This window comes from Tauraco erythrolophus, chromosome 6 (assembly GCF_009769465.1).
Source record: "Tauraco erythrolophus isolate bTauEry1 chromosome 6, bTauEry1.pri, whole genome shotgun sequence".
Lineage (NCBI taxonomy): Eukaryota > Metazoa > Chordata > Aves > Musophagiformes > Musophagidae > Tauraco > Tauraco erythrolophus.
In genome coordinates, this window is record NC_141470.1 from 73,378,479 (window position 1) to 73,391,409 (window position 12,931).

Here is a 12,931-nt window from a genome sequence, read left to right on the forward strand (position 1 = left end):
GGTAAAATTTTAGTTAAATCAACAAGCCTTCCATACATCAGAGCAGCTTGTTGTTCTGGGACACAAGACCGGAGGCAGCCCTGGGCCACGCTGCAGAAAGCAGGGTCAGTGTTTGTGGGCCCAGCTCAGACACCTCTGCTGTGCCTTCACAGCGTGGCACCACTGACCTGGTCACTTCCAGCCTGGGCATCACTTCGTCACAGTCCACCCCATCACGTGGGATGATGTCAGTAGTAGGAATCACTGATAAAACAGCGCGTTAATGCATAATTCAGTGCCTGACAAATCTGAAATTCCCTCCTTTCCCAACCCACTTTGCAAATTCTGGGCTCTCTGGAGAGCAGAGCAAGGCAAAGAATTAAACTCTGTCATTAAATGGCATCAGTCAGGCTGATGTGATCCACCAGGAACTACATACAGCCTTTCTAGGGGAATGGAATAGTACTTCCATGAGCAAGAGGATATTAAGATATTAGGACAATTAGAAAGGATATTAGGACAATTATATTAGGACAATTCAGAAAGCTCCAAACCTGGAAGAGCTTTGGGTGTGTTCACCAACTTTTTCTGCTGTGGAGTTGTGGTGCTTTCTAAACATCAGCTGTGCAGGATGGCAGACAGACCAGATGATGTTGTGCTAGTTGAGTTTGATAGCCCTCATGTTTTGCCTAAACATAGAGGGTTCTCCAGAGGTTTGCACCATGACTTGTGCCAATATATGCCTCCTGACTCGATTGGATTTGATCATTATGAGTTGCATGAGGCTGGGACACTGGAGGGCTTTCTATACAGATGTGGTAGGGATTTCTGGATGGGGAACTTCTGAGCAACCTGTGAGCATAGTCCTTAGCCTTGTCGTTGTAAATGGTACTGCAGGAGAATTTAAGTTGTCCTTGGTACTTCTCAGACTCTGCACCAGCATAGCTGAATAGTGGGTTTAGCTCTTGAAAACCTGGGCACTACTTGAGAATTGGAGGAGTAGGTAGATACTAAAAACACATCAGATGCACAGGACTGAGAGATATGCAAGATAAGAAGTAAAAAAGGGTAGGATGTAGAGCAGAAGATGTCTCACATGAATAACGTTCTATCAAAGTTTAACTTCTACTTCTCATGAACGTGGGTAACAAAAATGGTTTTGCTGTGCACTGTTCTTCCTGGTCCTGGAAAGGGCTTTCATGTCATGGGTCAGATATCATCTCACCTAACTTACAATCATCTAAACTGTTTGTCAAGACCTGCACTATAGCCCTACTACTTGATGTACCTTAAGTGCATGTTGCAGTTTGCAAGGGCCATGTGTCTGGCTACATGCAGAGCCTGGATCCCTGAGTGACTTTGAAGTACTCGGTGTTAGGAGAGATAAAATCCCTCGTTAGATTATATTGTGTGTAATACAGTAAATGGGTCAATGTCTGAGCAGATTGTTACAGACAGAGTAGCCTGGGAATATTCTCCTTTACCAGCATCTCTGAGCCTGCTGGTAGGACAGAAGCAAAAGTTCCCAGGCTGAGGGCAGCTATCAGTGCTGTGAAGTTATGTGGGTCTCCTGAGTAGCTTGGACTCGGGTTTATAAGTCAAAACCAAGAACCTTAAGTGGACCCATAAGCAGCAAATGTTGCTCTCAAAGATTTGGTTTGACTTTTTAGCAGATTCTTCAGGCTTGTAAGGAAAATGTAACTTTGTTCTCCCTACCTTTCCTCTTATCTAAACCACTTGCCAGGTGGGGACTTGGACTGGGGAAGGCTGGAACTTCAAGTATCCCCGACTTCAGGTGGTACCTGATATGTGGATATGTGTGTCATTTAGCTCACTCACTCTCTTCCTGCTGTCAGCTGGGCTTCGCTGCGTGAAAAACAAGATTGGGTTCACTGAAAATTGGAAGAAAGCAGTTATTTGTGGTGTAGAGGTTATTATGTAATCACCAGTAGTCATTCATCAGAGGGTTTAGTCTTATATATCTCAAGAGGTTACCTCACTGCAATACTTTCACCTTTTGTATTCTCCTCTGTCCTTCAGGAGCCCATTCCCATAGAGACTTGATCATCAAAGCACCTTATCTTAGATAAAACTTTGGCACAAGGAGGATCTATGGAAAATACATTACTGTGCAGTTATAAGAAAAGCACCTGCGTTTCCTTCCGTGGGCTCCAGGCAGTGGCTCACTCTAATAGTGCTGTTTGCAAATATCAAATAATAATGGAAAGTATGACAATAATGAAGTAAGTAATCAGATGAACTGTTGAGTACAGGTGCCTACATTTACAACTCTTTCATCAAAGAGAAAATTAAGCGCTCTCAGAATATTATGGCAAATTGCTCGCTGTTATACGACTGCTAATCAGGTGGAGTACATAAATGCATCAGGAAAAATCTTCTTGAGCAATTATGGCAGTAGATGATTAAGGTACAGAGCACATCGTGGGACGGTGAATGGGCTCCTTTTCTCTGCCTACAGATGTAAATGCTTGTCACAAAAACAAGCAACAAAAGCCCAGAGTCACCAGCAGCTCTGCAGAAGTTTGGCTGGTGGGACAGAGCATGGGAGAAGGTGACTCCTGCGTCCACGCCGTTGTGTCGCAGAGTCCTCTCGGTGCCCCGAGGCCAACTCTCCTCTTCAGGGGCTGGAGCTCACACAGGGGCTTTAGGCAAACGCTCTGTTGGCAAGTGGGATGTGGGGTGGACGTGGCATTACCTGACCTTGCTGGCACCCTTCAGTGCAACACCACACCTGGCGCTCATGTGAAGCCCAGAAGAGTTTGTACCCGCAGCCCAAGCTGTGGAAAGCAGAGCCATGAGGCCACCATACTCTGGTACCTTTTCTGCACGTTTTGCCTCTCCAGCTGCCTTGTTGCACAGAGATCGCACCTATTTGGCTGCTTCTAGTGCCCCACCGATTCCCAGTGGCTGCAGCGGGATCCCCAGTGGACATGGGCTATGAGCGTGTCCATGCCTAGACGTGGGTTTGTCCATCTCAAGAGCTCCCCAGGCAAAATAGCATGGCTGCTGCATCCATCTCCTGCCTTTTCCCCCTCCCACGGGTTTCAGAGATAATGTGCTTTCCTACTTTCTGCTTTCTAGCGTCTCAGGCAGCTGATCAAGCCCTCGATTTTCTTCTTGCTTCCTGCTTGTCTTCTGGAGCTTCTCTGAGATGCTGCGAGGCCACCGCCCGAGTCAATACAGGAGGTCTTTTGAGCCAAACTCCTGCCTCTCAGCCTCGATTTCCGGAGGACTCGATTTTCCCCGATTTCTGGGACTGCTGCAGACAAGCCTCATTCTGTGCTTGGCTCTTCTAAGTCTTTCAGCTGAAGGAAGAGCATGGTAAGGATTTAGAAGAGAGCTTTGACTCAGAAAGCAAGCCGAAGGTGGGGGCTCGGCTTGGGGACTGACCTGATTGTCCCTGTATCCTCATCTCCGAAGGGAAGCCAGGCTGCCCTGGCAGGATGGAGCAAGCTGTTGCCCACTCTCCTTCTCCCCCAAAAGCCTGTGCTCTAAGCTAGTGATAAAATGTGATAAAACCAGTATCTTGGCAGGGCATCTTCTGCAAGATGGCTTCATGGGTGCCTTCGCTATGAGCTGGGGAGGATGAAATAATTTAGAGTTACAGGCTGCAACTATAGGTCTTGACTACAGCACAGAGCATGTGGCCGTGCTGAATTGAATGACAATTTTGGAGGAGTGCAGTGTTGTGCCAGGCTCCTGCAGGCAGCAGAGCTGGTACAAGGTTTCCAGGGAGGTGCCTTCAGCGCGGCAAGGTTTCCATGTGGAGTTTGCCGTTGTGTTTCCCAAACCGTGCGCGCTAATTGCAGGGATGTGAAGTAGGAAATAGAGACCTGCTGTGTCAACACATTGTGCCGTGTTTGAATACCCCATCAACAACCAAAGCCTGTTTGATATTTAGAGACTAAAGATAGCATATTTCTGCAAGGGCACGGAAAGCATCCTCTTGTTTAAGAGGAGCACACACATCCTTTCAGTTTACCATGGCTTCAGTGTTACCAAGTAAGCATCCTTCCATGTTCTGCCGTAAAGACTGAGCTTTCTGCTGCCCAAGCCCTTTCCTCACGTTGTACCTTAGCAAAGATCCTTGTGTTGTGAGAGCCTGCAAACTCTGTGTCGGGCTCAAGATTAGTATGGCAAGTATGGCAATTGGGTTTTGAATATCTCAGGATAGAAGATAATGTAAAGCCATTATAAAAAAATGGTATCTCCGTCTGTTCTTCTCTGCTAGTTTCCCTTTCTCTGTTATTGGGCTTTGCAAACCCTTAATATTTCCTTTCATTTAATTTCTGGTGAGTTTGGGATGGTGAAATTATTCCTGTGCTGACACTCGAGTAGCAGATGTGCTAATATCTGTGTATATCCACTTAATCCATGCATAAAAAAGCAAACTGCTGCCTTTTTTTTTCCTGTTGTGTGCTAGTCCACAGTGATAGATGTCCTGTCATGTTAGCCACTGCCTCACACACAGTTCACAGTGGAAAAGAGCTGGAGCCCAGAGACAAAGCTGTTGAGGTGGTTGTAGCTTTTGGATTGTGTCTTATAGGGGATGAAGAGGGGGCATTCAGATAGTTCCCTGGAAAAGGAGCGATGGGAGCCTGGAAAGGTGACTAAGTATGTCCTGAACCTCTAGATGGGAATGTCAGCTGTGCAGGCAGAGCCCTACCATGAGGTTTGCGTTCCAAAGGATCTGGGAAGCATCTCCCTATGTGGAGAGGACATGGGTGGCTCAGCCACCCACAGCAATCGGTGTGCGAAGGGCGCTCCGTAGCGTGGGGACACGCTGGCCGCGGGGCCAGCCTGGCTCTGGGGCTGCCAACGGCACCCTGTGCCCGCCCATCGCTTCACCCGCCGTGCAGCATCGTGCACGCTCACCGCTCCCTTGCCAGCTGGAACCCATCGTGAGATGGAGCTCGGGAGAGGAAAGCTCAAAGTGCAGAACACGCAGTGGCCTCTCTCGCACAGACCGTGCTCTCTGAGTGATGCTCCTCAGCACAAAGTTTTCCAAAACCTTAAAAAACAACCCCTTCCCTTCTCCTGCCCTGTCCAGTACAAGGATCTTGCTGATGGTGCTCCTTGGGAATCAGTCGTGCTCTTTCCTCCCTGACCAGGATGAATTTCAGCAAAAAGAGGCACAGATCTCTGGGGGGGCTCACGTGCTGCCTCCTCCAGTGCCCTGCTAAGCACAAACCCAGTCTTGATTTGGCCAAAACATCGTTTTTGCTGAAACCCTGACTCCTAAAGGTCCATATGAGCTCTGAAACAGGGACGGAGGAGCATCCGTCAGCCCAGCACCGGAGCGTGCACCTATTTACGGAGCTACTGCAAATACTTGGGAGAAATGAAAAATCAGAGCTTTAGGAATAAAACCTCAAAGCCCTGAGTGGAGCTGGTGGGCGATGCTGCTGCCCTAATTCTTGGGTATAAACCAACATCTGCAGCACTCCAGCTACGCTGCCAAACGGGTACTTTAGGGATATTCCTGTCAGTTCCATGTATTCCGAGGCTGAGCGTAGCGACGTGCCGAGAGCCCGGCGCAATCCCTGTGATTTGTGAGAGCACTTTCCCGTGGCACGTTATCTCCCGCAATCCCGCCGCCCGCTTCCCCCGCGGGACCACTTCTGTGCTGGAAGGTTTGCAAATCTATATCTTAATTTGATACCAGCTGCTAGCAATATAGCTTTGACACCCCTATATCATTCCTCCTCTTAGGCTACAAGCTGCGTCTCGTAGGCACTTAAAAGTTTTTCTAAACATATTTAGGAAAAAAAAAATAAATCTGATTATTTAATATTTGTTAGACCATGAGGGGTTTTTTGTACTCTTCAGGGTTTTGAGCCTCACAAGGAAGATAGTTACTGCTGTAATTTCTACGTTTTGTGTTTTTAGAAATGGGAAACTAAGAACTTGTGTGGCTGCGCTTGCAGAGGAGGAGCCAGGAGACCTCCCTGGGGTCTTCTGCACCACGGGAACAGGAGGTTCCTCTGGCTGGAGCACAGTGGTCAGGGACTCCAGTTATCCCGTGCTTCCCATCTGGGGCTGGCACATCACAGGGGGTGCAGCCAGAATGGTAACGATTCCTGGAGGCCCGAGAGCACCTTCCTTGGGGTGGCAGAGCAGGGGGGCACGGCTGCAGACATCTGATGCAGGCGCACCAGGCTGTGCACCCAGTCACCTCTCCCACAGAGGCTTCTCCCACCAGCTTTGCTCCGCGTAACGATGAACGTGTACCTGCGAAATCCCAGCAAGAGAAACAGAAAACTTGTCCTCAGAAGAGAAATTCGTAATCTGCTCACATCCTGGCAAAATTATAACCTGCAAATACCAGCAAACCCACCGGCTCCACAGATTAGTCTGTTTGCTTCTTGCTCTAAAGCTACTAAATCAAAAGAGACAGCTAGGAAAATCCGCCTGCAGTTCTTCCCAAGGACTACACGTGTAAGTCTCCATGATTTCCATGGCTAATATTCCTGCTGTTACACTTCCCCCGTGTCCAGCGTTACCCGTTGTGAGTGCTGCGCTGGTCTGTGACCAGAGTAGTCTCTGCCCATGCAGAGGACAGGCTCACCAGAGCTGTGCAGGTACCTTCAAATGGTCAAACCTCAGAACATCTGGGTTTGGAACCAGGAAAACATTCACACTCCTAAATGATCTGCAGACTGCCCCTTCCCCACCGATTGTATCCAGCACATAACCAAAGGATCCCTGTGTACACCCATATGGTGATATTATGCAAAAACGGTTCGTAGAGCCAAACATGGCCTTGGAGGCACTTTGGTGTACAGCTGTTGTAGTTACAGTTCTCAAACACACTTTTGAAAAGTGTATTTTCACATGTACAAGTCCTTTCTGGGACTATATGGACAGGCTATAAACTTGCCTTACACTGGAACACTAAACAAGCTCAATCTATTCAGTTTACCCAGTGGAAAAAACTGGTTTCATCACCACCTCAGTACTTGCAGGGGAGAAGATTTCTGATAACAAAGGTCTCTTTAGTTTGTCAAGTAAAGGTACAACAGGGTCCAGTGCCTGGGAGCAGCAGCCAAACAGGTTTGAAATAGAAAGAAAACAAGATTTTTACCACAGAGGAAATCGAACCATCGTAAGCAAGGTGATGGGGATTCTCCATCACTTGGAATCTGTCACAGACAGGATGCACCTCTCCATCAGTCTGCAGTAGGGGGTGGTTTCCAGCCTGTGGGCAGATTCAGTGCTTACCTCTGGCTGCCTGGGAAAGAAGAAATAAAGTTGGTTTTATTAACTTAAAGGAACTGGTAAATAAGAATATGGAGTATACTGTCAGCTGGAAAAAGATTTTGGGGATAGGAGATACCAAAAGGATGAAATCACTCGTTTAGCTTACATCAAAATTATGGAATTTACGCATACATTGTAGGGTGACTTTGTGTACGTCACGTCAGACCTTGTTGTCTTCCTCACCTTCAAATCCATACAGGAATGTGTGGGCACAGCTACTGAACCGACTCAGTGGATTGCCACACAGCCTGTCCATAAATCACGGAGTCATAGAGTACCAGGTTGGAAGGGACCTCAAGGATCATCTGGTCCAACCTTTCTTGGCCCAAGCATGATCTAGATAAGATGGCCCAGCACCCTGTGCAGCCGAGTCTTAAAGTGTCCAGTGTTGGGGAATCCACCATTTCCCCAGGGAGATTATTCCAATGGCTGATTGCCATAATTCTGAAAGATTTTCCTCTTGCGTCCAATTGGAATATCCCCAGGAGTAACTTGTACCCATTACTCCTCGTCTTTTCTGTGTGACTCTTCGTAAAAAAGGAGTGTCCATCTTTGTAACCACCCTTTATGGAACACGGTGATAAGGTCTTCCCTCAGCCTTCTTTTCTCAAGGGTGAACAAAGCCAGTTTTCTCAGCCTTTCCTCACATGGCACACTTCCCAGTTCTTGGTTTGTCTTTGTGACCCTCCTCTGCACCATCTCCACCTTGTCCACATTTTTTTTCTACAGTAGGGACCAAAACTGAACACAGTATTCCAGGTGTGGCCTGACAAGCTCTGAGTAGAGTGGGATAATGACTTCTTTATCTCTGCTGGTGATGCCCTTGTTGATGCCCCCCAGCATCCTGTTGGCTTTCTTTGCTGCAGCAGCACACTGTTCACTCATATTGAGCTTGTATCCACCAGGACCCCCAGGTGCCTTTCCACAGAGCTTCTCCCCAGCCAGGTAGATCCCAGCCTGTGCTGCACTCCTGGATTACGTTTTCCCAGGTGCAAGACACTTGTCCTTGTTGAAATTCACAAGGTTCTTGTTAGTCCACTCTTGCAGCCTATCCAGGTCTTCCTGCAGGGTGGTTCTTCCTTCTGAAGCGTCCACTTCCCCGTTCAGTTTGGTGTGATCAGCAAACTTCATCAGGGCAGGCTTGATCACATCATCCAGGTCGCTTGTGAAGCAGTCCATGGGGACATTGCAGACCTCGTTGCCCGTGGGCCTGCCACTGCTGGGGAAGCTCCTGGGTATCACCAGGGCAGTGCCAGCCATGGGGCACTCTGCTGACCCCCTTCCCGAAGAGATGGGTACGCTCCCAGTGTGCTGCGCTCCCCCGCCAACGGCACGGCTGGAGCTTTGGATCTCAGCACTCGCACTCAAAAAATACGTATTTAAAAATATATTCTTCCCTTGAACAGAAGTGTTTATACCTAACAACATTTCAAATACCCTTTTGTTTTCGCTCTTGGTAAAATCCGAATGCAAAAAACTTAATCATCTTTGTGTTTATTTATTTGTTTACTTGTTTATTTATTTTCTCGGTTTCCTTCTTTCTTCCCTCCAGCTCTTCGGGTTTCTGTGGAAAAACAGATAAGTTAATCTGAACAAAACATGGTAATACTTGAAAAAGCCCTTCCCATCAAATTATAGGGAACAGCATTTACTTTTCATCTGTGTTCCATATTTTTGTGTCAGCTCTAATCACAGGCTATGTCAGGCAGCATGTGCCGTGAAGGATTTGTTGTCCTAAATCACTTGGCTGCCTTTCCCCCCGAGATGACCAAATGGCAGAACCTGACGGGCTCTTAGACTTGGGGAATCGATGCTGATCAAAGACACAATAAACAATTGATGTGAAAAAAATCAGTGGGAAGGACTTTTTTTTCCCCCCAAGGGTCTATCTAAGCATAAAGATCTCATTGGAATATTTATACCCATTTTTATTTTTAAAGATTTTTTTTTCTCTCCTTAGAACTATCAATGACATCCACTTCACCGTAACATTGCATGATGTTTAAAAGACAACTTGTGTTTTAATTCATCGCCTTTTATAAATACCCTGTTTGTTTATTTATTTCAGAAGAGCCCTATGAAAGTGTTCATCTGCCTCCTGGGGCACCCTCCAGCAGCTGTTTTCCCCTGGGTGGGGAGGGCAGCGTTCCCCAGCAGCTGCCAGAGCAGTGGGATGGTGGTGGTGGTGGTGGCAGTGGTCGTGCATGCCCCTTCTTCTACACCAGAGGGCAATAAAGTGAAGGTAAAATTTGCTTTTTCTCTTTTAAACGAGTGGTTCGTAGGACAAAAGTAACTTACGTTATTATTTATGACTTGATAATTGAATATATTATTTACCTGCCAAATCTTTTATACCTTTGAGAAGCAGAACTCTTTGTACGTTGTTAATACATTGAACCAAGATTTTTCTTCCACACAATTGTATTTTGTAAAGCTACAGTTGTACAGACCTGAAGTTTTTACCATGACAGAGGTATTTATTTCTATTTTTATTTTTGAACAAAAGATAACTTTATAGTATTATCTGTCATGTGTTCAAATATTTATAACCACCCATGGAAAGAAATAAAGTGATTATTTCTCCGAGGAAATTAGGATGCCAGCTGCAAACCTGAAACGCTTTGGATTTTGCAGATAAACAAAACACTCTCTTCCAGCGCATGGGCTGCTCCTGGAAATGCTGGGGAGCAGCTGGGTGTGATTTTTAACGCTGAAAACACTTGACTTCCCAGACCTTCGGTGCAGGGAGGAGAGAGGGAGAGATTATCTCAAACATTCTGCCACCGACTTTACAGACGGAGTCCCAACACCCATTCCCAGGGATGGAGCCAGCAATGCAGAATAGTAAGGAAGGAGTGGCTGGGGCTCTTGAAAAGGGTGAGCTAAAAATAATTGCAAGAGAAAGGAGAATCAGGGATCTGCTTTGCACGACACTGATTGCAGGGCCGTCTTGTCACCCTGTGGGAGCAGAAGGGATGGGCAGTGCCAGGGGGGTCTTCAGCTCCACCATCGCGGCGTCGGGCTCTGCCTGGAAGGGGAGTGCGGCTCCTGGTCGGGATGAAGTCAACGAGGTCTGTGCTAAATATGGTTGGGAAGCAAGTAGACTTGAGTCATCAGAGAATGCACAGATGGCTTTCAAAACGCTGATGATCAAAATACCGAGCGACGAATTTGTGATCGTGTGAAGCGGATCAGCACCAACACCCTTGGATGGATACGCTGGTCAATCGGCATGCCCGGCGCCGTGCTCCAGGGCTGCAGATGCTGCCTGGGATGATGCCACATCTGGGATGCGCCTGCTGTCAGCTCGAGTCTCCCACCCGCCGTCCCTGCAGCTCCCCGAGCTGCCTTGCTCGCAGAAGCAGGAGAAACTGGTAATGAAGGGCTGGGAAACGCAGCGTGGAGGCTGCTTGCTTCTGACACAGGACTGCATTTATGCGTTGTATAACTGCACTGAGATCATGTCAAGAGCTACATGGAATTTACTTCATGGCAGGATGGATCTGGAGTGTTCGTTCTGTCCCTTTGGTGCTCAAGGAGGAATCATCCCAAGCACAGGATCATCAGCACCCATGAACACCCGAGGCTTATGTTTGCTTCTGTAACCACTTCTCAGAGCTGGCCCTTAGACCTGGATTCTGTTTCTGGTCTGGATTTGCCCAGGATTCAGCAAAATAGGGCTCTATTTTCTGTCTGAAGTTTCAGGATGATGATAGAATAGAATCATAGAATTGTCCAGATTGGAAAAGACCTTGAAGATCATGGAGTCCAACCGTTCACCTAGCACTGCCAAGTCCACCACTAAACCATGTCCCTAAACACCACATCTACACGTCTTTTCAAAATCTCCAGGGATGGTGACTCAACCACTTCCCTGGGCAGCCTGTGCCAATGCTTGACAACCCTTCTGGTGAAGGAATTTTTCCTCATATCCAATCTAAACGTCCCCTGGTACAACTTGAGGCTGTTCCCTCTTGTCCTATGGCTTGTTATCTGGGAAAACAGACCAACACCCACCTTGCTACAGCCTCCTTTCATGTAGTTGTAGAGAGTGATAAGGTCTCCCCTCAGCCTCCTTTTCTCCAGGCTGAACAACCCCAGTTCCCTCAGCTGCTTCTCATAGGACTTGTGCTCCAGACCCTTCACCAATTCATTGCCCTTCTTTGGACACGCTCCAGCACCTCAAGGTCTTCCTTGTAGTGAGGGGCCCAAAACTGAACACAGAATTTGAGGTGCAGCCTCACCAGTGCTGAGTACAGGGGGATGGTCACTGCCCTAGTCCTGCTGGCCACACTATTTCTGATACAACCCAGGATATTCTTGGCCTTCTTGGCCACCCGGGTACACTGCTGGCTCATATTCAGTGGGCTTTTGACCAACACCACCAAGTTCTTTTTCTCTGGGCCGTTTTCCAGCCACTCTTCCCCAAGTCTGTAGCATTGCATGGGATTGTGGTGACCCAAGTGCAGACCCAGCACTGAGCCTTGTTGAGCCTCATGCAGTTGGCCTCGTCCCATCGATCCAGCCTGTCCAGATCCCTCTGCAGAGCCTTCCTTCCCTCAAGAAGATCAACACAGACAAAGCTCTCTGTTCAGACAGGCTGGTCTTCTTCCTCGCTGTCTCATCTTCCGGCACATGGGGACAGTCTGCTCTTATGCCTTTAACATCATTAATATCATCACTATCATCAATAGTTGGGCTTTGATCTGGGAAGTGTTTTAAAGAGAAAACACCAGAGTGGGTGTGAACTATGGGGGCACCTGGCAAACATTTTTCTTAAATTGAAGCACAACCCTGCTCAATTTGGGCTCGAGCAGTGGTTTGTTCATGCTGTAGAAGATGCTTCTCAGGTGGATCCTTCTGCAGCCCAGGCTGGTATCCTTGGTGCCTGTGACTGTCAGACTGTCTTGTTCTCTTGTATGAAAATGCCAAAGCCAATATAGAGCAGCAAAATTCTGGAGGCACAGTAAGATAAACTGAGGTTGATCTTTGTGACAAAAAGAGTGCTCTGGTCCTCTGTTGTTGCTGCCTTATCTTGACACATGGGAAGCAGCATGACTCAGGTCTGCCTTTGGCTGCTATAACCCTAGGACACTGTCCAGATGACTTTTTCTGCTCCTGCTTGTATTTGTTTGTATGATATTGTTGCACTAGCAAGCCTGGGCTGCTGTCTGTGCTCCCCAGGACTCACCTCCACCTTATCATCCCTTCTGGTGAAGCTCTGCAGGGCTTGAACAAAAGTGTCATTTTATATACTGTGAGTCTAAAAAACTCCTTTGGATCTTTTATACCTTAAAATTATGAAAATTTACAGTATTCACCTTGCTCAGCCCCCCCCATCCCACTGGAGGCTAATGACCTCAGTCCAGGAGGTCAAACACTGAAGCCAAAATGAGCTCTGAATATGGGCAGTCCCAGCTAGAAAACAGTCCCTGAGCAAAGCTGCTGGTCACGGGTTCTCCACCGTGGAGGGATACTCCTTCCAACCATCCCACCTGGGTGGAGGTTGCCCAATTTCTTGGGGAACAGGGAGGCTGGGCAGACCTGGCAGACCCCTGACAACCTTGCTTGCTAACCCCCATGCCTCCCGCAGCACCAAAGCACAGCCACCACCCTAAGCCACCAAGGGGATAATTGGGCCAGGCTGGGCTGGATGAAAGCAAAGCTGCTT